The following is a 25,986-nucleotide window of genomic DNA, read 5'->3' as shown; positions in this document are numbered from 1 at the left end:
TATTACTAATCTTACTATTTTTGGGTTTATTTAAAATTATACTGTTATTTTTCTCTTTAGTATAATGAGTGATGGGAAAAAGAAACCGTCACATTATTATCTCTTCTCAATCACTGTTTGTGTGATTAAGTTATATAATGCTGAGGACCAATTGTGTGTGTGCAGTGATGTGTGCGGTGCCGTGAACGAAGGGTAACCATAGTGGCTTCATCGGGCCCGAGTCAGGAGTTGTAGGCCTAGGAAGATATTTTAATCTCGTATCTTCAATAGGTCCCCAAATCCTTTTTTTTTTAAATCCTGCTAATTTTCTGGAGTTGATATATTTAAAATAATTTTTTGGATTAATAAAAACCATGTTATATACCCCTTATTTTATAGTTGACTAAATACATCATGAAATGTTGAAAATATAAATTTATTTAAAACATAGAAATACTGTATGAACAACGTAGTCAGAGCTTAGTTAATATCAAAATTTAACTTCAATTTTATTCAAAATAAAATTTATTTGTAAAAAAAAAATCACAATTATAGAAAATGAGTTGATTTGTCTATTGGTTGCAAAACAAAGTTGGGTGTTGGTAAACAAAAACAGTGTGCCAGACTCATGGACCTACATTATAAACTTGTCTGTGACACTTTCAACTAATTTAAATTTGTATAGTCAGGGGCAAAACCAAAGCTTTCTGAGTTGCTATCAGAATACCGTATTTTTCGGACTATAAGACGCACCGGACTATAAGGCGCACCCAGGTTTTAGAGGTGGAAAATAGGGAAAAAAATATTTGAAGCAAAAAAATGTGGTAAAATATTTAATAACATACTATTATATGTGGTGTTATTATATATAATAGTATGTTATTATGTTGGAAGCTGCGGGACCAGTGTGGTGTCTGTAGAGTACTATATGAAGATACTGGAGGGTGAGTATAAGGATGGGGGCACAGGGCTTATATTGAAAGCACCACTCCAGCACTGCAAAATAACACTGGAGTGCTGCTTTAAAATCCCATGGGAGAACTATAACTCCCAACATGTCCTGCAGATCCTATGACATGCTGGGAGTTATAGTTCACTAAAGGAGTGGCAGAGTGCTTTATTGTGTTTTGGAAAGACTAACCTCTTAATTGTGGCAGCCAGCCACTGTGGTGAGGTAAAAGCATCCCATGGCTGCACACACAGAGCCCTCCCTCTTATTGCCTTTCCACAACACAGGTAATGGAAGACAGCAGATTCTAGTGTTGGAGTCTGAAGGACCTGTGATAATGTCAAGAAGAGGGAGGGCTCTGTGCTGCCATGTGATGCTCCAGCCCGCCCACTTCTGACATCATCACAGGTCCTCCTTGTGCACACTGCACAGCACTCAGCGTCCAGCCCAGGAATGTACCAGCGATCTCCTCTCCCCTGGCCCCTGCTGCTGCTGCCTCCTCCTCCCCCGGACACACGGATCTCCCCAGCTGCTGCAGGAATCAGCGCTGAGGAATCCATGTGTGTCGCTGCTTAAGTGCAGTATTCATTTGGTGCTCCCGGCTCACCGCTCAGCTGATAGGTGGGCGGGGAGTAGCTAATGAATATTCACTGCACTTAATCATCGGGACCACATGGTTTCCCCAGCAGCTGATTCCCGGCAGTGGGGACATTTTTCTGCCTCCTGAAGTGGGATAACAGTGCGATCCCACTCGCTGCTGCCCCCCTCCCCACATCCTACCATAAGACGCACCCACACTTTCCTCCCAAATTTGGAGGAAAAAAAGTGCGTCTTATGGTCAGAAAAATACGGTAATAGTAATGATGGCTGGTAGGCCGGTGATAGCGTTGGTCATGCTACGGTTGTGGTGGTTTTGGCCGCACACTCTGTGTGACCCCCATGACAATGCTAGGGGGGCAATTGGTCCAGGTTCTTCAAAGGTATCCAACAGAGCATGCACAGTGGTCATAAATTTGCTCTGTCTATCCGGTGCCAATAACCGTGCCTTGCCCGCTATACTTGAGCCAAATAAATCCATATAGTCCTCCTTTGCAGATTTGTTAAGATCTATTGTGTCATTGACCCTTTTTTTTTTTTTTTTTTGGGGGGGGGCAGTTAATGGCACCGGATTGACAGAGGTTTTTGTGTTCTGGGTGGCATCATTTTGGTCTTCTGAAGCCGTCCCAGAAGATGTGGAACCGGAACAGAATGCAGCAGGAGTTCCTGCTACAACTGGGATAGAGGCTGGTGCGCCAAATGAAGAAACATCATCTGCTGACTCTGATGTTCCAGAAGTATCTTGGGTGGCGTCCTCTGCGGGCTCCGAAGCCGAAGTGTTCCCTTCTGTGCTGTGAAAACAAAGACAAGGAATTTTTTAGTTTGTTACAAAAAATTATATTCATCATTACTGCATTCACTTTTATTCATAACAAATCACCTCCTCAAAGTCCTGCTGGTCAACAAAAAAGTTAAGTCTTCATAAAAACTAAAGTTCCCTTTTGCCGGGGAAGATACGCTCTTCCCAAGGGTGTTCTGGATTTTTGAAAACGGTCTCGAACCGACCTCCACCGTTGTTTGACATCTTTATCTAAAAGAATAAAATAATATGATCATTACGTTCCATTAAAAAATGATTTTTAGTAAAGACTGTAAAAACATAATTACTAATTTTCAGCTGCAGGGCACAGTTGTATCCATCATAATCAGGATATAGGTCCTGGAAAATCCTTGTCCAGCAGTTATCCCTTGCAAATTTATCTTTGTAGGCCTTATCGTCCGGGTCCCAGATGGCTGGCATGTCCCTTATCTATAATGGATAGCCAAATTTAATTAAAAATACACACTCCTATGTAATAGTTATACAAACATGAAATGTATTTATTATAAAAAAATAGAGAAATCTAGACACACCTATATATGTGATATATAACATATATATATATATATATATATATATATATATATATATATATATATATATATATATACCGTATTTTCCGGCGTATAAGACGACTGGGCGTATAAGACGACCCCCCAACTTTTCCAGTTAAAATGTAAAATCTTCTTAAAAGTCGGGGGTCTTCTTATAAACCGTGTCGTCTTATAGGGCCGTTGACTTTTGTGCCTTTTGGGGGGGGGGGAGTGGGCCTGATGACGACGAGGGGGCGTCTCACAGGAAAGTGAGTATCCCCCATTACCTCATTGTATCGCTGCAGCGTGGGGTCTCTGCTGGGAGCGGCGGCTGCTGCTCCTCATTGTGCCGCGTGGGTGCTGTGGGGCGGCGGCTCCTCTTCTTCAGTGTGTGGCCTCTGTGCTGCTGGGCGGCGGCGGCGGCTTATCTTCAGGCAGTCGGGGCTCCTCCGGTATCTCCTTAAAGCCCGGAGGCCCTGCCGGCAACTCCATCGGTGCAATGCAGTGGCCTCCGGGAACATGGCCGCTGCTCAGATTCAGATCTCGTCCCGAGATCTCGGGAGACGAGATCTAAATCTGAGCAGCGGCCATTTTCCCGGAGACAGCTCCATTGCTGCTATGCGGTGACCTCCGGGAAAATGGCCGCTGGGGGCGGCGCATGCTCAGATTCAGATCTGAATCTGAGCAGCGGCCATGTTCCCGGAGGCCACTGCATTGCACCGATGGAGTTGCCGGCAGGGCCTCTGGGCTTTAAGGAGATACCGGAGGAGCCCCGACTGCCTGAAGATAAGCCGCCGCCGCCGCCCAGCAGCACAGAGGCCCCACACTGAAGAAGAGGAGCCGCCGCCCCACAGCACAGCCGCCACCGCTCCCAGCAGAGACCCCACGCTGCAGTGATACAATGAGGTAATGGAGGATACTCACTTTCCTGTGAGACGCACCCTCGTCGTCATCAGGCCCACTCCCCCCCCACCCACCATATACACCCGGCAAGGCGATACCCGGCGTATAAGACGACCCCCGACTTTTAAGAAGATTTTCAGGGGTTAAAAAGTCGTCTTATATGCCGGAAAATACGGTATATTATAAATACATATGTATACCCATAGAGAGAGTGTTAGTGAGGGCAGATATTAACCCTACAATGTAACATGGTTTTGGAAAACCACCGGACTCAAAACATCGGCACACAGACAACACATAAAAGGCGCATCAGTAAGGCTTCTTTCACATTTCCATTTTTTTCCTCCCGTCCAAATCCGTTGTTTTTTTCAAATACTCGATCCTGCAAAAAGATTTTCAGGATCCTGTTTTTTGTCATAGACTTGGACTGGCGACGGATTGTGATGGATGGCCATCTGTTTCATCCGTCGTGCGCAGTATCCGTCGTAAAATCTGTGTCAGTCGGGCGGGGGCAACACAGATAGAAACAATGGAAAGAGGCCTAAGATGGCCCTTGGCCGGGATGACACATGCGAGAAACACGGCCAAGTCATGCATGTTAATACCCGGCCTTGGCGCATGCACTTCAGAGCTTAGTGTGCAGCTCCATGCATTGCTCTGCGGCCGCAGGCTACAATCATGAGTAACAGCGGCAATGGCGGGTATTAACAAGAGAGAATTGGCTGTGTTTATCACATGTGTCATCCCGGCCTAGTCCCTCTCTTCTCACTGCCTGGTAGCGGTGTCAATTGTTGTAATTACTATTGCCATTGTAAGGTGACCTTAACCCCTGTTAATAATGGAGAGGCATCAATAAGATGCCTATCCATTAGTAATCCCCCCCCAAAAAAATGGCGTAGGCTCACGCCCAATTTTCATGTCCAGAAAGGGAAAGCCAGCGACTGCGGACTGATAACTTGTAGCCTGGGAAGGGGTTAATCTTTCCAGGCTATATCAGCCCGCAGCTGTCTGCGTGGCCTTACTGGCTATTAAAATAGGAGGACCCCAGAAAAAAATGACATAGGGTCCCCCTATATTTTATTGCCAGAAAAGGCTACGCAGACAGCTGCGGTCTGATATTCATAGCCTAGAGAGGGGCCATGGATATTGGCCCCCCTGGCTACAAATACCAGCCCGCAGCTGCCCCAGAAATGGTGCATCTGTAAGATGCGCCAAATCTGGCGCTTAGGCTCTCTCTTCCCACTCCCGAGTAGCAGTGGGATATGGGGTAATAAGGGGTTAATGTCTCCTTATCATTGTAAGGTGACCTTAACCCCGGTTAATAAGGGAGAGGCGTCAATAAGACGCCTATCCATTATTAATCCCAAAAGTAATGAGTTAAAAAATAAGACAATGAAAAAAGTATTTTAATATTCAAAGTTTTACCATCAAACGATCTGTTCTTGTCCTTTCCGATGTAGTCTATTAATATCGAATGTCCCATGACGATCTGCCATGGAGAACAGTCACATCAGGAGATGTGACTGCTCTCCACGGCTTCCAAAATACACTGACAGAAGCAAAAGCTCCTGGTTGTGACTGTGCATGCTCGAGAGTTTACCGGAGTTCAATGAACTCCGGGACTCTCACTTTACGACACTGCTGCGTGAGAAAATTTCACAGCAGTTCAAGTGCTGTAAAGTGAGCTCCCGGAGTTCATTTAACTCCAGCAAACTAACGGGCAGCTCCGATACACTGCAGGAGCGATTAACTCTTGCAGTGTATCACCGGAGGACGTCGTGTGACAACCTATAATGGATTACGACGGAAAAGGGATTTTTTTTTAACGGGATCATCGTGGATGGTGGCCTTCGGCGACGTATGTGGTGAGTATGTAACTAAATGTTGTATTGTGCATGTCATGTATGTTATGTGTTGGTGTTTTTAACCCATTGTAGTCAGCCGCCTGACGATGGGACAACTCTCCCATCATCAGATTTCGATGGGAGTAGTCCCATCCGACGAATGACTACAATGAGTCAATACTGACAGACAGACACACACACATTTACCATACTTACCATTTCCACCATATGCCTCACATCTATCCCCATGCGACGGTACGACTTCATTTTCTCTTCACTCCGTCCACACTCATGACATCACTTCCTTCTGCAGCGTTTTTGACACCCAAATCCGCAGCTAATCCGCAGATGGTTTTTACATCTGCGGTTTAACTGCAGATTTGACCCACACAATGGAAGTCAATGGGTGCAGAAACGATGCAGTTCCGCACAAAAGTGACATGCTGGATTTTTCCGCAGCATGTGCACATCTAGAATGCGGTTCACATTGACTACCATTAGTTTTGCACTACATTGCGGATTTAATGCAATTCCACAAGGAAAAAACGCTGCGGATCTACAATTAAATCCACAACGTGTGCACACAGCCTAACCCTAGACACAACCCTAACCCTAGACACAACCCTAACCCTGTAAAAAACTGGCGTGGGCTCCCACGCAATTTTCTCCGCCAGAGAGGGAAAGCCAGTGACTGAGGGCAGATATTAATAGCCTAGAGAGGGACCATGATTATTGGCCCCCCCAGGCTAAAAACATCTGCCCCCAGCCACCCCAGAAAATGCACATCTGTGAGATGCGCCTATTCTGGCACTTAGCCTCTCTCTTCCCACTCCCGAGAAGCGGTGGGATATGGGGTAATAAGGAGTTAATGTCATGTTGCTATTGTAAGGTGACATTAAGCTGGGTTAATAATGGAGAGGCGTCAGTAAGACACCTATCCATTATTAACCCTACAATAGTTAGCTAAAAAAAGACATACACACATTGAGTAGGCTAGTTTCACATTAGCACTTTCCTGAGCTGCGGACTTCCTCCATGAAGCCCTGGCCGCACCTCCGCCGCTCAGCTCTGCCTACGTCCGCATGCGGCCTGCGTACCTATCTTTTACATTAGGTACGCAGATCATGCGAATCTATGCGGATGCTTCCGCATGCGTCATTTTGACGATGCGGAGAAAAAAAAATCCAACCATCTGCGTTAGAACATCGTCAAAATGACGCATGCGGAGGCATCCGCAAGACCTGCGTACCTAATGTAAAAGATAGGTACGCAGGCCGCATGCGGACATAGACTAAGACGTAGCTGAGACATAGCTGAGCGGCGGAGGTGCGGCAGGGGCTTAATCCTGCCGCACCTCCGCCGCTCAGCTATGTCTCAGCTACGTCTTAGTCTATGTCCGCATGCGGCCTGCGTACCTATCTTTTACATTAGGTACGCAGGTCAGGAAAGCGCTATTGTGAAAGCAGCCTGAAAACATTTTTATTAAAAAATTATTTTTTACCACAATCTTTTATTAAAAAAAAAAGAAACTTTAAAAAAAAACAAAAAAACCTCTCCGTCGTTCAGTCCAGTACCACGCAGTAGTAATCCATCAAAGTGTTAACAAGTTTACAACGGGGACTGGTGCTAATGCACCAGCCCAACTGTAAACCACTGATTTCATCTCTGCTCAGCCTTCCCGGCTGAACGGAGATGAACTGAAAATTTCCCACGCTCCCGAGTTCACCTCCGGTCAGCCGCTTTACGGCCCCATTCATTGTATTGTCGGCGCCGGTCTAGATCATCGTGGGACACTCGTTTTAATTGGATGCTGCGGAGGGTAGGTATATATTGTGGTTTGTTTTTTTACTTTATTTTGGACGAGAGCTTCATGGAATTCGGTGTATAGGTGAGTATGGGTTTTTTGTTTCACATTTATTTTTAGATGGCGATCGGCGGGGACAGGTACCGGTAATTATAATTTATTTCTACAGGTAACCACTGGCCACCAATGAAAATTCATTTTTGTGGACTAAGTTAATGGGACAATATAGGGACATGACCACCGGCCACCAATGAAAATTATTTTTGGGGTACTAATTAAATAATTAATACACAATGGGCTAATTTAGGAACCACTGGCCACCAATGAAAAATATTTTATGGGGACTAATTCAATAATTAATTAATAATGGGCTAATTTAGGGACCACTGGCCACCAATGAAAAATATTTTATGGGGACTAATTAAATAATTAATAATGGGCTAATTTGGGGACATGGGCCAAGAGCAATTAGTAACCACTGGCCACCAATGAAAAATATTATTAGGGGACAATGTATAAGGGGGAAATCAGGGCTGTGGAGTCGGTAAGCCACAGTTGCGACTCCGACTCCTGGATTTTATCAGGTTCCGGCTCCGACTCCTTCATAAATGGCCAATTTGTTTCCCACCTTGCCAATAAGTGCAGCAGCATGTTCTTCTTGCAGACTGTCTCTTATAGCCAGCTGTAGCGTATGCACAACACAGCGCATGTGATGAATGAAAGAACATATTGACACAGTTTCAACAAGATCATCTAAACTATCATGTTGCTGTTCATCTGAAGCAACTTCAGTTTGCTCCTCAGTTACAATACTGTGTTCCTCTATTTCAAACATTTCTGTGTCTGTGGACCCAGAATGTTCTTCTAGCTGCTGGTCACCATCATTACTATCATTCATTAGCTTAATAGTACTTATCATATTTGAAGCATTGTCAGTTACGACAGAAAGAACTTGCTCTTTTTTAAGTTCATAGTCTTGCAGAACCTTTTCCACCAAGACCTGGAGAAACTCACTGGTGTGATGAGCTTTGGTGTCTTTTACTGCCAATGTCTTGGTAACTATTTCATTTTTGTCACAAACAAATCGGACATTGATGGCAAAATAGTTCACTCTGTGACGTGTGCAGGCATCCATTTTGAGAAACAGAAAGCGTCCTTGAGAGTTTTTTTAAGTTCTTCCTTTTGTTTAAAAGCTTTTTCGATTACTAATTTTCTAATACTCTCTCTCTCCAGAGAAACACCAAGCTTGCGGGCCATTTCCCCATTCAGACACATAAAAGCTGGTCGTGAAAATAATGAAATAGGCACACTATCCTTTACAACAAGCTCTATGATCTGTTTTTTAAATGTATCTACTGTCATTGTCACAGTAACTTTGTCACTGACAAAATATCTTGCAACTGATGGCTGCAAAGTTCTCTGCTCCTTTGTTTGGCTGGAAGAGATGGGCACTGGTTCATTGGTTTGGATGCAGTCTTTCTCATCCACTGCTTTCAGTACTTCTGGATGAAAGCGCTGTAAATGTCTCTTTAGATTAGAAGCTCTGGTAGGAGCATTTTTATCTTTGCCTGAATATGCACTGATCTTGGCTTCACAGCATTTGTTTTCGTCTGGATCATTTGTCATACACTGACAGACATAATGTTTTCTATCGTGAGTGATGGTGAAATGTTCAAATACAGCTGATTTAATGTGATGCTTCTTTGACATTCTCAGGTTTGTAATTCTGCATTCACAATCCAAATGACAATTGTTTTTCCTAAAAACAATTGTACAAAATTATTGCCAGGTCGTACAACTGATATAGTGGTCAGTAATACTGTTATTCCTCATGTACTCACAGTTAACTGATGCAAAGTTTGTTGAAAGGATAATACTTCTTACAGTCTTCCTCTTCTGAGTAGCAGCTGTGAGATGCTTAGAAGACGCACACCTAGTAAACATCTAGTCTAGAGGAGGAGCTTTACTACTAAGAATTTGCAACACATTTTCACTTTCAGTTTCATACATTGTAAGTAGGGGGGTTGGGGCAGCATGAGGTTAACCAAGTATAAGATTAGATAAGGGCAGTGGAGAACAGTGACACACAAGAAGTAAGAAATGTCTCTATCTTAAGCAGAACTGCTTATCACTGTTGTTCATAGTTTTATAGAACATATATATTTGAGTAACATTTATAAAATTCATATGAAAGTTCAATTATGAAATATTAATACATTTTTTTAAAAGCTGGAGTCGGAGTCGGTACATTTCTACTGACTCCGACTCCAACCAAAACTAACTCCGACTCCACAGCCCTGGGGGAAATAATAGGACATTTTTATTTAGGAAAATAGGGGGTGGGGGGAGCTGCTAAATTCGGATAAGGACATAACAGCAGGGACAGTTCGATGGGAAATACTGCTCCCATCAAGCTGAGCCTGCTGCCACGACTTGTGTAGGGAACAGACATAGGCCGATGGGAGTAGTAGTCTCATCGGCCTATGTCAGACAACACACGCACACACACACTTACCACACTGATCATCTTCGGCACATCCAGGCTCATCCGGTCATACCACGCCATGTCGGCAGCCATAATCCAGGAAGACTGGCATGATCTGGGAGTCTCGTCTTCCTGGATTATGGGTTGCGCATGCATGGTGGATCACCCCAGGGGCGCCGCTACCATTTGGCAAATTGAGTACTTTGCCTCAAGCGGCACTGCCTTCAATGGAGAGAGAGGGAGGCAGATTCTGCCGCTATAGTAACTGAATTTGCGTCCTGACCTGAATCCTTCCTTCCAGCCCTCCCCGCCTCACGTGACCGGTCACGTGATCATGACATCATTACAGGTCCTGAAGCTGAAGTTGCTCCTCTCCTGCATCTGCTTGGGCTGCTGAAAGAAGGCTGTTCTGGTTTCTGCGCACACAGGACCTGTGATGAGGTCACAGGAGGAGAGGAGTCAAGGGTCACATGATCAGTGGCCTAGGTGTATGCATGCAGGACTCTGCTGTGCTGGTTGTCTTGGTGCAGGATGAGGGGAACTTTGTGTGGGGTCAGGAGGGGTTTAGGCTGTGTGCACACGTCGCTTTTTTTTCGCGTTTTATAGCGAAAAAACATGGAAAAAACGCTCACATTAAGCATCCTACTTAATAGAATGCAATCCGCATTTTTTGTGCACATGCTGCGTTGTTTTCCTGAGCGGAAGCGCTTTCCAGAAAAAAAACGCAACATGTTCATTAGGCTAAGTGCACACGTTGCAGAATTGCCGCTTAAATATCCGCGGCAATTCTGCAACTCCTGCCGTGGGTATATCGCATGCGGAATTGGCATGCATATTCCTAGCGTTTTGCAAGCATAATTAGCCATCAGAAGGTGAGTATAAACATTTTTTTTATTATTTTTAACATTATATCTTTTTACTATTGATGCTGCATAGGCAGCATCAATAGTAAAAAGTTGGTCACACTTGTCAAACACTATGTTTGACAAGTGTGACCAACCTGTCAATCAATTTCCCAAGCGATGCTACAGATTGCTTGGAAAACGCTAGCATTCTGCAAGCTAATTATGCTTGCAAAACGCTAGGAATATGCATGCCAATTCCGCATGCGATATACCCATGGCAGGAGTTGCAGAATTGCCACGGAAATTTCCGCGGCAATTCTGCAATGTGTGCACTTAGCCTTACAGTGTGGATGTAGTGGAGCCGTGTGTGTGCGAAGTGTATGGAGCCGTGTGTGTACGAGGTGTACAGAGTGGAGCCGTGTGTGTGCACGAATTGTATGGAGCGAAGCCGTGTGTGCACGAGGTGTATGGAGTGAAGCCACGTGTGTATGAGGTGTACGGAGCGGAGCCGTGTGTGTACGAGGTGTACGGAGCGGAGCCGTGTGTGTACGAGGTGTATGGAGCGGAGCCGCGTGTGTGCAAGGTGTATGGAGCGGAGCCGCGTGTGTGCAAGGTGTATGGAGCGGAGCCGCATGTGTGTGCAAGGTGTATGGAGCGGAGCCGCATGTGTGTGAGGTGTATGGAGCGAAGCCGCGTGTACGAGGTGTACGGACCGGAGCCACGTGTGCGAGGTGTACAGAGCGGAGCCGCGTGTGCGAGGTGTACGGAGTGGAGCCGCGTGTGTACGAGGTGTACGGAGCGGAGCCGTGTGTGTACGAGGTGTACGGAGCGGAGACGCGTGTGTATGAGGTGTACGGAGCGGAGCCGTGTGTGTACGAGGTGTACAGAGCGAAGCTGTGTGTGTACGAGGTGTACAGAGCGGAGCCGTGTGTGTGTGCGAGGTGTACGGAGCGAAGCCACGTGTGTACGAGTTGTACGGAGCAGAGCCGTGTGTATACGAGGTGTACGGAGTGGAGCCGTGTGTGTGCGAGGTGTATGGAGCGAAGCCACGTGTGTACGGGGTGTATGGAGCGGAGCTGCGTGTGTACGGGGTGTATGGAGTGGAGCCGCGTGTGTACGGGGTGTACGAAGTGTATGGAGCTGAGCCGTGTATGTGAACGGAGCAGAGCAGAGCCATGTGTCTACGGGGTGTATGGCACGGAGCTGCATAAGTACGTGGTGTATGGAGGGGAGCCGTGTGTTTACAAGGTGTATGGAGCGGAGCCGTGTGTGTACTTGGTGTACGGAGCTGAGCCGTGTGTACGGGGTGTAGAGCGGAGCCGGATCTGTATGGGGTGTGCGAAATGGAGCCCTGTGTGTACGAAGTGTACAGAGCTGAGCCATGTGTGTACAGAGCGGAGCAGAGCCTTGTGTGTACGGCGCGGAGTTGCTTAAGTACAATGTGTATGGAGCAGAGCCGCATGTGTACGAGGTGTACGTAGCATGGCCGCGTGTGTACAAGGTGTACGGAGCAGAGCCGCATGTGCACTGAGTGGTGCCGTGTGTGTGCGCGAGGTGTACGGAGCGGAGCTGTGTGTGTACAAGGCATACAAAGCGGAAACGTGTGTGTACGAGGTGTGTGGAGCCGTGCGTGTACGAAGTCGGTGAATGGTGAGGAGCAGATTTCATACCTCCCAACCATCCTGGATCCAGCGGGACAGTCCCGATTTTGAGAGTCTGCCCCGCTGTCCCGGCCAGGAGCTTACTTTTCCCGCGGGCACAGGAGTACACGGCGGAGCCCCGAGGAGCACTTTAAAACTCGCACGTGATGTCCCACCGGAAGTGACGTGCTGGAAGCTGACAGAAAATGAGGTAATTTCGGGAGGAGATTGTGACGGAACCATGGAGGCACTTCAGGGAATGATTCAGATCCATCACCGTGTCCTCCGACAGCGGGATCGCCTTGGAATCGGGGATGCCGGCCATGTGAGCGGATCATGATATGTCCTGCATCGGGAGGCTCAGGTAATCTTTCTTTCTCTCTCTGTTCTTTCTTTCCTGCTCTAATCATTCTTTCTTTCTCTGTTCTTTCTTTCTATCTGTGTTCTTTTTTTCTTTCTTTCTCTCCTTTCTTTCTTTTTTCGCTCTGTTCTTTCTATCTCTCTGTTGTTTCTTCCCCTCTTTCTCACTCTCTCTATTTTCCTTCTTTCTGTTTTCTTTCTTTCCCCTCTTTCTTTCTCTCTGTTCTTTCCCCTCTTTCTCTCTGTTCTTTCTTTCGCTCTCTATTCTTTTTCTTTCCCCTCTTTCTATCTGTTCTTCTTTTCTCTCTGTTCTTCCTTTCTCTCTGTTCTTTCCCCTCTTTCTCTCTGTTCTCTTTCGCTCTCTGTTGTTTTTCTTTCCCCTCTTTCTTTCCCTGTTCTTCCCTTCTCTCTCTGTTCTTTCTTTCTCCTCTTTCTTTCACTCTCTGTTCTTACTTTCTCCTTTCTTTCTCTCTGTTTTTCCTTTCCCTATAACAACTATAGTCATTTTGCTATCAGGTCAGATTAATATTGAGGATCTGAGAGGCCGGTGGTACCTTTTTAACAACCCTTCCCCCCCCCCCCCCTTTTTTTCTGTTCGTTGGTTATAGGGCACTTCCTTCACTGTGGTACCCCTTTGTTTTTGTTTGACTAATTTGGCTTTTTACAATTTTACCTAATAAAGGATAAGTTTTAATATGCACCTTTCTACACAGATAATCTATTTTGTGGATTGTTCAATTCCTGATTTATATGCTAATTACGGGATATTATTACTGCAGTCATGCATTTAATTTTTTTGTGAGGATTCTGTTTTAAATAAGGAAGGCGGTCCTGTTAAGGTGCAGAGCAACAGTCACTTTTTTTCTTCATCTGGTGTAGTTTAGGCTTTGGGGTAAAATTAAGTAATGTGTTCTGGAAGTGGTGCTCTAGAGAACTTTGTTATTTCCTGCAGAGATGAGCCCTGGCTGGAAGACATGATGGCGGTCTGTGCTGGATGAAGATTAAAAGCAAAGATGATGGACTTCACCTAGAGATGTCACTGGTGAGTTAGTGTATTACATGTACACGCACACTATACACTGCATACTATATACAGCGGTCCGGTGTATAATGTCACCGGTGATCACTGTATTACCTATACGTTATATACAGAGCTCCTGTGTATAATGTCACCGGTGATCACTGTATTACCTGCACACTGACATTGTATACAGAGCTCCTGTGTATAATGTCACTGGTGATCACTGAATTACCTGTACACTGACACTAAATACAGAGCTCCTGTGTATAATGTCACCGGTGATCACTGTATTACTTGCACACTGACATTGGATACAGAGCTCCTGTGTATAATGTCACTGGTGATCACTGTATTACCTGTTCACTATACACTATATACAGAGCTCCTGTGTATAATGTCACCGGTGATCACTATCTTACCTGTACACTGACACTATATACAGAGCTCCTGTGAACGTCACTGGTGATCACTGTATTACCTGTACACTATACACTATATACAGAGCTCCTGTGTATAATGTCACTGGTGAACACTGTATTACCTGTACACTGACACTATAGACAGAGCTCCTGTGTATAATGTCATCGGTGATCACTGTATTACCTGTACACAGACACTGCATACTAAGTACAGATCTCCTGTGTATAATAGCACTTAAGGTGATATTAGTATTTTTTTTTGTTAATGATCAGTATTGTAGTATTCAGTCACTATGTGGTGGTAATATGTTGTCCGGCGCCATTTTGCAGTTCACCTCAGGCAGCAGAGAGGCTAGGTTCACCCCTGGATCACCCCCATGGGGCCGTGGGGTACTCGGTACCGGGTCCTGCGGTTCACAGGGGGATGTCACGGTGGCTGACCCAGTCCATGGCCCAGGGACGTCCGTGTAAAAGGGAAAGGTCTTTAAGGGGAATGCTCGTGACGCCACCTGTGGTATTCGGTCAGGGTGACCGACGCTGCTTTAAGGGGTCCGCTGGGGTGATGTTATGGCAGCTAGATGGTATACCTTCCCACAGGTGAAGTATGTCCCCAGGGCTTCCCGGTGTGTAGATAGTGGATGGTGAGAGGTGCAGAGAAGAACGAGGACACAAGGTTGCAGTCTCTTTACCTTTACTGAAGACTTCAGCATCCACAGTCCAAGGCACCAGATCACATGGCAGGCAGAGTCCGGCCGGTTTGGAGGCAAGTCTAGAGTCCCCTTGTCCAGGTGGAAATCAGTAGCCTTCCCTTGCGCTGCAGTGGTGTAGCCCCTTACTGCCTATGGCTTCACATAAGGGTCTCACAGATGCGATGTTTCGCTCTCTCTGTCCCCCATATAGGATAGGACAATACCCGTATCACTGGTGACTTGAGCCTGTTTATAGGGTCTCTTAGATAACCTGGCTCTGTAGTTGTCACCGTGCCTCCTGGGTGTAAGTGCGGACAGGTAACTTGCAATTAGCTGTCCTGCCGGTCTCTGGAGCAAAGCGTAAAGGTCCTTACTCCCTCAGTGTTCCGGCTACCGGGATTCTGCGCCTCAGAAGGAGGCAGCATGTGTAGGGCTGGTCCCCCATTGGTATCCTCTCCTTTGCTACGACTTCTTTCACACTCGCTGCAATACAGTTCTGCCTTCTGAATGTCTCTTTCTGGTAGCTGCAGCTCTGAGGGCATGCACAGCTTCTTTGGACCCTCTGTCCACCTCAGAGTCAAGTCTGGAATGTTCTGCCAGAACTCCTCTCTGGAACTAACTAACTCTCCCTACAGACTACCAGTTATATATATATATATGTGGGGAGTGACCTAATAAATAGGAGCAGAAGCTCCCCTTGGTGGTCTGGAGTGTGAAATGTGTTGAATGTTTGTGATACCTGGATGCAGTTATCTTTCTTTACCTCCAAACGAAGCATCACTCTGCCCGAGAGGAAAGCAATATCACTGTGATGACCAGGACCCTGGGGTGCCGCACTGTCATGATGGGATGGCCATTATGTAATTTCCGGCGTTTTTAACTGCAGCAAATATGCTTGAAATCCGCAAATATTTTTATGTTTGCGGATTTCAAGAGTTCCAATACAAGTCTATGGGTGCGGAAAATAAGCGATTCCGCAAAATAAATGAACATGCTGCGTTTTTTTCCGCGATGCGGTTTTTTCCACGGAGAAAAACGCAACATTTGCACAAGATATGCGAATACATTGAAAATAATGGGATGCATATGTAAGCGTTTTTTTTCACGTTTTTATAGCAAAAAAACGCGAAAAAAAATGAACGTGTGCACATAGCCTTATAATGGAGGTGGATGCCTTATCCGTCGGTGCTGGAGCAGTCCTATTCCAAAAGAATGCCCAAGGTCTTATGATATGTGGACTGCTGGGGTTTGAATGCCGGGGCTGCTTGTTTCCTCCAGTCTGGCCATACCCTGTAGTGACCCCATAACAAAAATGATGTCCCCCACTTCATAGTAGAGGCCCTGCTCTCCATGATAATGTCCATACAGTTCACACACATTATGATAAAGCCCCCACAGTATGACTTCTCCTGCATAGATGTATTCCCACCAGCCTTTGATTTATAGGACACAGACATTGGATGGGGGCACCGGGCCTTCTCCCCAAACTCATGCACCCCGTAGCAGCCAGCCTCCCGGCAAGACCTTTGTACCACCCAGTTTGCGACCGGAGGTTCTCTCTTGGGCTCACTTGTTCAGGGTGGGTGGACAGTTTGGGACCAAGAGGACATCTGAGCTCCTGGCGAGGACGTACTGATGGCTGCATATGGCACATGACGTTGGAGACTATATTCGGGCGTGTGTCTCCTGCGCCAAGAATCGGTCTCCTCGGCAAATGCCTGCTGGGTTACTTTACCCCCTGCTGGTGGCAGACAGGCCCTGGGAAATGGTCAGGATGGACTTTATGGTGGGCTTACCCAAGTCTCTTAGCTGGGCTGTTATCTGGGTTGTCACCAACCATTTTTACAAAATGGTGCACTTGGTGCCTCTTCTGCAGGTACCTTCTGCATGGGCCTTGGCGGCGTTATTTATTAAGCATGTTTTCCGCCTGCACGGTACGCCAGAAAAAATTGTCGGTGACCGGGGTCCCCAGTTTACGTCTCGGTTCTGGAGAGAGCTCTGTCTACTCCGCATTGAGCTGAATCTCTCTTCAGCGTACCATCCCGAGACGAATGGGTTGGTAGAGAGGGCCAACCAGACCCTGGTCACATGCCTGCGACATTTTGTTTCGGTCAGGCAGGATGACTGGGCATCCTTGCTACCTTGGACGGAGCTTTCACTGCACAACGCCATAGCCAACTCCACTGAGCAGACCCCATTTCTCCTTAGCATCCACGTGTCCCTGTGCCCATGCCATCCACCGACTCTAGAGTGGCAGACTGGGCGGTGGAGGCACATGACATTTGGGACCGCACACAGGATGCCATCCAGACCTCCAAGGAGAGAATGAGGGTCTCCGCTGATGCACATTGCTCCGACCTTTGCTCCTGGCGACTTAGTGTGGCTCTCCGCCCGTAACATCAGGCTGCGAGTTGAGTCCACTAAGTTTGCACCTCGCTACATAGACCATGGGGTTGACTTTCTCCAGAACCTTGAAGAGGCCTATCAGTTGGCCCTTCCTCCACGCCTAGGTATCACCGACACCTTCCATGTGTTCCTCCTAAAACCCGTTCACATGTCCGGTTTTCCGAGTCATCTGCCGGGACATCGGGCTCGTCCATGGACGATTACGAGGTGAACGCTATCGTTGGGTGTAAGGTGGTACGTGCCAAAAAGTATTATTTGGTGGATTGGAAGGGTCATGGCCCAGGGGACAGGACTTGGGAGCCTATTGAGCACATTTGGGCTCCTCAGCTCATTGCTGCCTTTGAGCATAGCGAGGCCCAAGGGGGGTGGGGGGGTAATGTTAGGTGTCGAGTTCCTGCCGCTGCACAGGGGGAATCTCAAACCATGTCCTCTGCGATCTCCCATTCTTCCTCGGCTGCAGTGGAGTCTGCTCAGCAGAGACATTGGTTTCCAGAGTCTGGCTCAAGCTGATACTGTGCGTCTGGTTACAGCTGCTGTCCCAGGTGCAGCCTTTGTAACCTGCATTGATCAGCCGCGAGCAGCCGTTCCAGGGACTAAGTCCTGCTTTTCATCTACTGTGCATGCCCGTGGGACAACCTCTCATTGGATGTCACATGCTCAGGTCCTGTAGCGGCTCTGATTGGACCACTAGGAAGGCTGCATCTCTAAAAGGTTTGCATGGCCGCTTGGCCATGCGCTAGTATAAACCAAAATTGTGTGTGTGCTTGTATGACTGTATCTGGTGAAAGAGCCTTAATGTTCCCTTTCCATGGGCATTAGGGTGAGTGGAGCTAGGATACAGCGCCAGTTAGTGGCTTAGCCACCGCCACACACTTGATCAGCATCTTTAGCGGCATTCGCAAGCGCGATGCTGTGCGCACTCCATGTGCTATAGCTCAGAGTTAGCGGTTTTGCAGTTGCATCTGCACTTACAAGCAGAGCACAGTTCCGTTTTCAGAGTAGGGTGGGAATTCCTGTTTGAACCCAGCTTTTGTCGCCAGGCATGGGCTCAAAAGCCCAAATGACAGAGCGGGTTCACCCACCAGTTTAGTGGGGGGGGGGGGGGGGGAGAGAGAGAGTGCTAGGGATCCCACTAGCTCCTGCTCTGCTGCGCCCCGTGACAGCTAGCAGGGTTCAACGTTCCTTTTGTGCTCTGTGACTCTGTGGAGCAACAGAGTTTGCGTTTGTTCACACCGGGTGACGTTAACCCGTGTGTACTTGTGTACTTAGGTGTAATGCCGCCATTACTTAGCAGCAGATTCCATCACTGCACAGTGGACCCCGGGCTTACATCTTCCTTAATAGTATTTGGTGTGTTCCACCAGCCCTAGCAGCGGGCTAATTTATTTCTGAAGTCTAAGGCCGGCCTCACACTCAGCGTATGTAAATACGGTCCGTTTTTTACGGCCGTAATACGCAGAAAAGTCCCCAAAATAGTGGTCCGTATGTCATCCGTAGGCAGGGTGTGTCAGCGTATTTTGCGCATGGCATCCTCCGTATGTAATCCGTATGGCATCCGTACTGCGATATTTTCTCGCAGGCTTGCAAAACCGGCATCTAATGGATTTATGTGCTCAAATGTTCGTTAAAACATATATACAGTATATATATATATATATATATATATATATATATATATATATATATATATATATATATATATATATATATATATATATATATATATATATATATATATATATATATATATATATATATATATATATATGTCATTGAGACACATATATATATATATTCTGTATTTATATTTAATTCAGCGCGATATATGTGAAAAGCCGGTAATTCAATTGCCGGCTTCTCATTTCTCCTTCCCAAACCCGACAGGATATGAGACATGGTTTACATACAGTAAACCATCTCATATCCCCTTTTTTTTTGCATATTCCACACTACTGTTAGTAGGGTGTATGTGCAAAATTTGGGCGCTGTAGCTGCTAAAATAAAGGGTTATATCGCGGAAAACATTGGCGTGGGCTCCCGCGCATCTTTCTCCGCCAGAATGGTAAAGCCAGTGACTGGGTGCAGATATTAATAGCCAGGAGAGGGTCCATGGTTATTGGCCCCCCCTGGCTACAAACATCTGCCCCCAGCCACCCCAGAAAAGGCACATCTGGAAGATGCGCCTATTCTGGCACTTGGCCACTCTCTTCCCACTCCCGTGTAGCGGTGGGATATGGGGTAATGAAGGGTTAATGTCACCTTGCTAGTGTAAGGTGACATTAAGCCAGATTAATAATGGAGAGGCGTCAATTATGTCACCTATCCATTATTAATCCAATTGTATGAAAGGGATAAAAAAAACACACACACATTATTAAAAAGTATTTTAATGAAATAAACACACAGGTTATTTTAATATTTTATTGCTCTCTCAATCCACCTGAAGACCCTCGCTTGGCAAAATAATAAACCAACAATATACATACCTTCTGTTGATCTGTCACTTCCCACGTAGTAAATCCATCTGAAGGGGTTAAATCATTTTACAGGCAGGAGCTGTGCTAAAGCACTCGCTCGTGCCTGTAAACCCTGGGTGCTGAAAGGAAAGCTGGGTGATCTGTACTTACATTGAGTCGCGGTGAGGCGCCCTCTGCTGGCTGAACTCATGAACTGGAGCCTTGGAAAAGTTCTCACGCTCGAGTTCATATGAGTTCATCCAGCAGAGGGCGCCTCACCGCGACTCAATGTAAGTACAGATCACCCAGCTTTCCTTTCAGCACCCAGGGTTTACAGGCACCAGCGAGTGCTTTAGCACAGCTCCTGCCTGTAAAATGATTTAACCCCTTCAGATGGATTTACTTCGTGGAACGTGACAGATCAACAGAAGGTATGTATATTGTTGGTTTATTATTTTGCCAAGCGAGGGTCTTCAGGTGGATTGAGAGAGCAATAAAATATTAAAATAACCTGTGTTTATTTCATTAAAATACTTTTTAATAATGTGTTTTTTAACCCTTTCATACAATTGGATTAATAATGGATAGGTGACATAATTGACGCCTCTCCATTATTAATCTGGCTTAATGTCACCTTACAATAGCAAGGTGACATTAACCCTTCATTACCCCATATCCCACTGCTACACGGGAGTGGGGAGAGTGGCCAAGTGCCAGAATAGGCGCATCTTCCAGATGTGCCTTTTCTGGGGTGGCTGGGGGCAGATGTTTGTAGCCAGGGGGGGGGGGGCAATAACCATGGACCCTCTCCTGGCTATTAATATCTGCCCTCAGTCACTGGCTTTACCACTCTGGCGGAGAAAATTGCGTGGGAGCCCACGCCAATTTTTTTCCGCCATTTAACCCTTTATTTTAGCAGCTACAGCACCCAAATTTTGCACATACACACTACTAACAGTAGTGTGGAATATGCAAAAAAAGAAGGGATATGAGATGGTTTACTGTATGTAAACCATGTCTCATATCCTGTCGGGTTTGGGAAGGAGAAATGAAAAGCCGGCAATTGAATTACCGGCTTTTCTCTCTAACACCGCTGCGTATTTCTCGCAGGTCACACTGCTGGTCCGTGTGGAATCCGTATTTTTCTCGCCCCCATAGACTTTCATTGGCGATTTTTTTGCGCAATACGGTGACAAACGCAGCATGCTGCGATTTTCTACGGCCGTACAAGACCGTATAATATGGATCAGTAAAATACGGCTGATAGGAGCTGGGACATAGGGAATCATTGGGCCGTGTGTAATGCGAATCTAACGGATGTAGTTTATGCGCTCATACGTCTATAAAACTCGCTAGTGTTAGGCCGGCCTAATGGTGGTCTGCACTGCATTATACTGAGGACACAAAGTGCTAAACGTCTGACATCTGCTTGCCATCATCCCTCATAAGCAGACATGCCACAAGTGTGCCTTTTCTGCTATCGCCTGCAGATAAACCCAGACGTACATGCACGCTGCAGACGGTGGGAGCAGGCCGTCACCACATGCAGGGCCGTATTTGCCACTAGGCACTTGAGGGCACGTGCCTAGGGCGGTAAGATGCGGGGGGGGCGGCACCTGAGCAAGGCAAGGGTTTTTTTTTTTTTTTTTTTTTAATTGTCCGGGTCCGCCCGCCCTCCTTCCCTCCCTTCTCCCGCCCTCCTTCCCTCCCTTCTCCCGCCCTCCTTCCCTCCCTTCTCCCGCCCTCCTAAGTCTTATGGCTGCTGCGGGGGTGTCAGATACAGCGCGCCGCCCTCTTGTGTACTGCACAGGGATCCGGAAACAAGTCACAGTGCAAGCCCTACCCCCTCCTCGCTGAGGCGCCAAGTTCAGTTTCTGCCTCATAGTCCTGTGTCGGGCCGCCCACCCACCTGTCTTCCGGCTGCTGTGGGAGTATCGGATCCCACCAGGGGCAGGCTGGGCTGGGGCGCAGGGTTCAGATGCCCCTGGGACGGTCCCCCAGCTTCTGGCTGCTTGCTGGGTTAAAGGCTGGGTGTCGGCAGCTGCATCCCTGCACTACAGACACGCCCACTCTGTGTGCAGTCAGTGTCTGCCGAACTCACCTGACTGGAAGGAGGAGATCCAGAGCGGCACAGCGCCCCCAGTCCAGATCGCAGCTGGTTAGGATGGTCCTGGGATCTGACAGGTAAGTGGAGAACACTGGGCCAGAGCGAGACCTCGACTTGAAGTGAGGCACTCATGCCGGCACACTGCTGCGGGGTTATCCTGCTGAGGCTCTGCTCTACTGCTCACTGGAGACTGCTGGGCACTGGTGGCACTGGCTTGTGATGGGTGTGTGCAGTCTGTGTGTGTGCCTACTGTGCCCCCCTGTGCAGTCTGTGTATGTGTGCCTACTGTGCCCCCCTGTGCAGTCTGTGTATGTGTGCCTACTGTGCCCCCCTGTGCAGTGTATGTGTGTGCCTACTGTGCCCCCCTGTGCAGTCCATGTGTGCCTACTGTGCCCCCCTGTGCAGTCTGTGTGTGTGCCTACTGTGTCCCCCTGTGCAGTCTGTGTGTACCTACTGTGTCCCCCTGTGCCCCCCCCTGTGCAGTCTGTGTGTGTGCCTACTGTGCCCCCCCCTGTGCAGTCTGTGTGTGTGCCTACTGTGCCCCCCTGTGCAGTCTGTGTGTGCCTACTGTGCCCCCCTGTGCAGTCTGTGTGCGCCTACTGTGGCCCCCCTGTGCAGTCTGTGTGTGCCTACTGTGCCCCCCCTGTGCAGTCTGTGTGCCTACTGTGCCCCCCCTGTGCAGTCTGTGTGTGCCTACTGTGCCCCCCCTGTGCAGTCTGTGTGTGTGCCTACTGTGCCCCCCCTGTGCAGTCTGTGTGTGCCTACTGTGCCCCCCCCTGTGCAGTCTGTGTGTGTGCCTACTGTGCTCCCCCTGTGCAGTCTGTGTGTGCCTACTGTGTCCCCCTGTGCAGTCTGTGTGTGCCTACTGTGCCCCCCCTGTGCAGTCTGTGTGTGCCTACTGTGCCCCCCCTGTGCAGTCTGTGTGTGCCTACTGTGCCCCCCCTGTGCAGTCTGTGTGTGCCTACTGTGCCCCCCCTGTGCAGTCTGTGTGTGTGTGCCTACTGTGCCCCCCCTGTGCAGTCTGTGTGTGCCTACTGTGCCCCCCCTGTGCAGTCTGTGTGTGTGTGCCTACTGTGCCCCCCCTGTGCAGTCTGTGTGTGTGTGCCTACTGTGCCCCCCCTGTGCAGTCTGTGTGTGTGTGCCTACTGTGTCCCCCTGTGCAGTCTGTGTGTGTGTGCCTACTGTGTCCCCCTGTGCAGTCTGTGTGTGTGCCTACTGTGTCCCCCTGTGCAGTCTGTGTGCCTACTGTGCCCCCCTGTGCAGTCTGTGTGTGTGTGCCTACTGTGCCCCCCTGTGCAGTCTGTGTGTGCCTACTGTGTCCCCCTGTGCAGTCTGTGTGTGCCTACTGTGTCCCCCTGTGCAGTCTGTGTGTGTGCACATACATACACATGTCCCTGCCCTATAATAGCGTCCCCGATCCAGTAATAGCGGTCTCCCGCCTTGTAAACAGGATCACAGGAGGCAGAGTCCCTTTCTCTGGAAGTCTGCAGTGGCAGAAGTGGAACAATGCAGCGGGCCCTGAATGGGAGGAGGGGGTGTCACATCCGTGCAATGCTGCGGGCCCAATGTTGGTGGTAAGAGCTAAATGGAGTGCATTGCTTTCCTGCCGGCCATATTTTTGAAGCTGTGGGCCACCGAAGGTGGAGATTCGGATCTTGGTCCAGATGCGATCTCAGTCTGCACATGCGCCGCCTGTGGCGGCCGTCTTCCTGAATCCCTCCACAGGGAAAACAATGCACTTACGCCGTAGCCTGGAGCCCTCATTATCGTAGGAATGTCAGTTAATTGTTTTTCTAAGCTTTATAGTGTAGTTTTAGGTCAGAGAGGGATGCTAGGGATGAGCTAGCAAGGTGCAGGGTCAGGTAGTGATGTGTACTTGTGGACATGTGCGGCACTTGTGGTGATACAAAAAACACTGCTAGCAACTTTTCTTTCCATTGCTGCAAGTACCGCATTTTCCGGATCACGGCAAAACCGCAAGTGCTGCACATGTCTGCAAGTCCCATAGGGAATGAATGAGGCCGAACACAGTGTTGCCGTAAGTGATCTGCTATGTGGCAGATGCAGAAAAACTGCCAGATCTTCCGCAAATGGCAAAAATCGCTGATGTGAAAGTAGCCTAAGGCTACTTTCACACTAGCGTCGTGCACTGCACGTCGCTATGCGTCGTTGCGGCGCACCAACGCTAGCTTTGAAAGCGCAGCACAACGGGGGCAGCGGATGCTGTTTTTCATCGCATCCGCTGGCCAATTGTGAGGTGCGGGGGCGGAGTTCCGGCCGCGCATGGCCGGTCGGAAAAGATGTTCTCGACGCACCAAAAAACGTTACATGCAACGTTTTTTGGTGGCGACGCAACCGTCACACTGCGTCGCTAATGCAAGTCAATGGAGAAAAAACGCATCCTGCAAGCACTTTTGCAGGATGCGTTTTTTCTGCAAAACGACGCATAGCGACGTGCAGTGCACGGCGCTAGTGTGAAAGTAGCCTTAGTCACTGCCGACAGGGTCTGCATTAGTCATACTCACCAATGGGGGAGGCACCACGAAAAGTGCCTAGGGCAGCATAAACTCTAAATACGGCCCTGACCACATGGCCATGGCTGGGCGACAGCGCGGGCACATGGGACGGAGGAGGATGTCCCATTGTCAGGGGCAGCTCTGAGGTGATTTCCCGCGTCACCTGCTGTGCAGCCTATGGAGGCGCCGTCACGTGTCCCACACGGCCGCCACTGATAATAATAGCAGGTTGGCGCGGAGGATTGGACGACGCCTTTCTTTCCTCCTACAGATGACATCGCAGGACACAAGCCCGCCCTCCAAGCCTTTAATCTTCTCCGCTAGTATAAATATAGGAGCGGGGGAGGGGCAGGGGTAATTGTCCTTTCCTGCACAGATAGGGTAAGCATTGTGTTCTTCTGGCGGTGGGGAATTTGGGGGATAATGGGGCGCAGGACGATGCCGGGGGTCCGTGCACTGAGCGCGGGTAGTAATGTGGCGACATGGAGAGCTGGCTGGCTCGGGAGCTCTAGTGTGTGGCTGCGGTATCGGGGGGAGGAGGGGAGCCCGACCCCTTGGCGGCATGGCGCCTGGCTGCATGGTGGAGACTGAGATGAATGGGCGCAGCGCGTGCTGAGCGAAGGCTTCCTGGTGCCCAAACTCGGGGCGTGATTGTGACTAGTTAGCCCAAGTAGCCAGTGTGGGGGCTCCTAGGCCAGCCAGGTATTAATGCCATGATGGATCAGAGACCTATGGGGAAGTTGCATTATTATTTATCTTTTATGCAATGGAGCACGTGCCCTCGGCCACTTTATTGCCTTTTCTCCATTTTAAGAACTGCAGCGAGATAGCTGTGTTTATGGAGGTCCAGGACTTTTAGTAGCAAGAGACCGTCACCAAGAATCGCATGAAAGGGGTTATCTAGGACTTTGGGGGTCTTGGCTGTGGGTCTAAGAACGTGTCTGCCTTACCTTGCTATGTGGTTCATCTCGCCCATTCTCCAGCCTCATTTTCCGACCTTAGACGTTTAGGGAATATACACATATGTGCTATAGTATCCACATCTGTCCCAGAGTGTTGTGAATGGAAAAGTGGCTGCAGATGCAATGCTCTATCCATTTACTTCTATGGGACTTCCTAAACTGGTGACTCGCACTCGCTCAGCGACTTTCAGCTCTCCTAGAAATGAGTACTGTGCTGCAAATTTCTCTCCATTTACAGTAGCGCTAGATTGGGCCCCATTTTCTGCAAGTAGGTTCCATAAATGTTAAAAATAACCAAAACAAAAACCTAAAAGATATGTCGACAAGGTTTTCCCTGCCCCCAAACTACTTCTTGCACTTTCAAAATCCAGTTCAGGCCGGTTTCACACATCAGTGCCTGCGGTACGTGTAGTGACCGTTTTCTCACGTACCGGAGTCACTGACACACGTAGACCCATTAAAAATGAATGGGTCTATGCATGCACATGTCAGCTTGTTTTGACAACCGTGTGTAAAACACGCAGGCTGCAAAATGTACCGCACACGGAGAACAGTGTACACTGTCCTCCGTGTGCACAGATGGCCGCCAGGGAAGCAGTTCTGCTGTAAGAGCTGTTCCCCTGCATGTGGTGCTGAAGCCGGCTGTCATCC

General features: G+C 48.2%; 1 protein-coding gene and 1 long non-coding RNA gene across 4 annotated transcripts in view; one reads left to right on the top strand and one right to left on the bottom strand.

Moving 5' to 3' along the window:
• Positions 1-302: 302 nt before the first annotated feature.
• LOC143815834 (uncharacterized) lies at positions 303-24,505 on the bottom strand. Its single transcript, XR_013223812.1, has 4 exons — positions 24,383-24,505; positions 2,633-2,774; positions 2,406-2,555; positions 303-2,316 (listed from the first exon to the last, which is right to left on the bottom strand). It is a non-coding gene; the product is annotated as an uncharacterized LOC143815834 (long non-coding RNA).
• HMGA1 (high mobility group AT-hook 1) overlaps positions 24,495-25,986 on the top strand; it is a 161,136-nt gene continuing 159,644 nt past the window's right edge. The window contains exon 1 of one of the 3 annotated variants that reach the window (XM_077295491.1): positions 24,495-24,754. The gene's annotated coding sequence lies outside the window, so the exon portion shown is untranslated. The remainder of the gene's footprint in view (positions 24,755-25,986) is intronic. The other 2 variants (XM_077295490.1, XM_077295488.1) reach the window with 2 other exon arrangements.

The sequence above is a fragment of the Ranitomeya variabilis genome, chromosome 3, assembly GCF_051348905.1.
Source record: "Ranitomeya variabilis isolate aRanVar5 chromosome 3, aRanVar5.hap1, whole genome shotgun sequence".
Classification (NCBI taxonomy): Eukaryota; Metazoa; Chordata; class Amphibia; order Anura; family Dendrobatidae; genus Ranitomeya; species Ranitomeya variabilis.
The sequence above is the reverse complement of the archived record's forward strand: the minus strand, read 5'-3'. Positions and strand labels throughout refer to the sequence as shown.